The following is a 2,608-nucleotide window of genomic DNA, read 5'->3' on the forward strand; positions in this document are numbered from 1 at the left end:
TTGAGATCCTGACTCTTAAAAAAAAAAAAAAACCAACTCTGATGATGGTGAGGTGGAGAATCTGAGGGCCCCAGAGTGCTTGGCTGTGGATCTGTGCAGAAGCTTCTGAGTCCAGAATCTCTGCCTGTTCTGAGACTCACTGTTCCCATCTCATGGTTGCCCTTGGCCCCATGTGAGGCTGTCTGATGGCTGAAGACTGGATGCTGTTGGGTTGAAGAGGCCTTCCTCCTTCAGCAGTGCTGTCTCGCACACACACAGGCTGCGTGGGTGTTGCCTTTAACACTGTCTTCTCTAAGCTCTGCAATTTACGGTGCAGCCACACCAGGGAGAAGGCAGGGATTCATCATTTTTGGGAGAGCCCTTGCATGTATTAAAAGGCTTTTGCAGCAATCAGCACCCCATGGGGCAGGAAACAGTGGGATGCAGCCCATGCCCATTTCTTTCTCTCTTTTTTTTTTTGAGACAGAGTCTTGCTCTTTTGCCCAGGCTGGAGTGCAGTGGCAGGATCTTGGCTCATTGAAACCTCTGCCTCCCGGGTTCAAGCAATTCTCCTGCCACAGCCTCCCGAGTAGCTGGAACTACAGGCCTGCACCATCACGCCTGGCCAAGTTTTGTATTTTTAGTAGAGACAGGGTTTCACCACGTTGGCCAGGCTGGTCTTGAGCTCCTGACCTCACATGATCTGCCTGCCTTGGCCTCCCAAAGTGCTGGGATGACAGGCATGAACCACTGCGCCTGGACTGCCCATGCCCGTTTCATCAGATCAAGAGAAGGGGAGATTCAGATAATCAAGACAAATATCTATGTGCCCAAATACCCAGGATACCTCTGTGAAAGGCTAGCAACCGTGGTTCAGATAAATGCTGATGTCTGACGTTTGTTCTCTTGTCCTTGCAGGTATCTGCTCACCAAGTTGGTTCGAAGACGAGGAGGAAAAAAATTAGGTGCTAGGACACTGGAGAGACCCTCAGAAACCCCCCTACATGAATCACTGAAGCAGATGAAGAGCTGGATTGCAATAATCCTTGGGAGGAGAAGAATGAAACATGAGATTCCAGTCACGTCCCATAATTTAAAGGTGAAATGGGTAAAAAGTGACATTTTCAAACTTGGAATCACACTGGAATATTACTTGCACCTTTATAGTTAACAATAAAATTTCAGATTAAAAATAGGGCCAGGTGCAGTGGCTCATGCCTGTAATCCCAGCACTTTGGGAGGCTGAGGCTGGGGGATTGCTTGAGCCCAGAAGTTTCAGACTAGCCTGGGCAACATAGGGAGAGACCTTGTCTTTACGAAAAATAAAAAATTAGCCAGGCATCTTGGCATGCCCCTGTGGTCCCAGCTGCTTGGAAGACTGAGGCAGGAGGATCACTTGAACCTTAGAAAGTAGACATGGCAGGGGTGCAGTGAGCTGAGATTGCATCACTGCACTCCAGCCTGGGCCACAGAGTGAGACCCTGTCTCTAAAAAAATCAATCAATCAATCAATCAATCAGTCTCCAGTAGCACCATGGTTGGGCTGACGGAAAGCTTGTTGATGACCCTGGGGAAGCTATAATCCTTGTGTAATTTACAGGGGCTGGCCATGTAGAGACACGCATGTTCCAAACGAGGTGGAAGTTGAGAAGCTATGAGCAGAGATGGGCAGGCGTCTCGGGGCATATGCTGGGAAGAGTGGGCCATTCTGGCCTCAGTAAGATGGAAAGTAAGATGGGACTCATGGAATTCTCAGCAGCAGTGCAGGGGCACAGACACCCTGACTCGTCAGTTCAGTATCTTAGGGGTACGGCTGGCTTTGGGGTCATGGTCAGCCACTAATGGCCACTCGGGAGGTGGTTTGCAGATGGCATCAGGAGTTAATTGGCTTGTGGGACAGTTGCCTGAAGAAGTTATGGGGGTATGTGTATGTGGGGGTAATCATGACGCCCTGCTTGGATTTCTCATTGGGGAGGAAGCAGCGACACCTTGAACTCAGGGATCTGCTCTTACGGGGGCACCTATGTAGGGCAGATAGCAGGGAGCTCAGGGACAGCAACCATCTCTTCCTGATAGAGTCTTGGGGAGTCAGCTGAGAAGCTGAGGCAGGTGTTTGTGGGTGGTTCTAACTGTTGGGTTCTCCCCCTCCCCTCCTAAATAGCTAGAGGTTTGCAAGAGGGATTTCAGCAGGGAAGCCAAACCTTGGGTTTTACTTTCCTCATGCCCTAATTCACGACCAGCTTAAGTGTGGGTCTCAAAGCTTCTAATGGCCAATCTAGCTGCCGAGTGAGCTGCAGCAGTTCCCCGGCCCCCGCCTCTGACTTCCCAACCTTGGTCCGCAGTCTCATCAGCATTCAGCCTCCCTCCTTTTCTTCACCAGAATCTCATTCAACTTCAGGGCTAGACTCAGCTTTTTGTAAGAAAAGTACCCGAGCTGGCCAGGCACCGTGGCTCACACCTCTCATCCCAGCACTTTGGGAGGCTGAGGCAGGTGGATCATGAGATCAGGAGTTTGAGACCAGCCCGGCCAACATAGTGAAACCCCATCTCTACTAGAGGTACAAAAAATTAGCTGGGCGTGTTGGCACATGCCTGTAATCCTAGCTACTTGGGAAGCTGAGGCAGGAGA

The sequence above is a fragment of the Sapajus apella genome, unplaced genomic scaffold, assembly GCF_009761245.1.
Source record: "Sapajus apella isolate SASKATOON/1434 unplaced genomic scaffold, GSC_monkey_1.0 scaffold99, whole genome shotgun sequence".
In the NCBI taxonomy this organism is placed as follows: domain Eukaryota; kingdom Metazoa; phylum Chordata; class Mammalia; order Primates; family Cebidae; genus Sapajus; species Sapajus apella.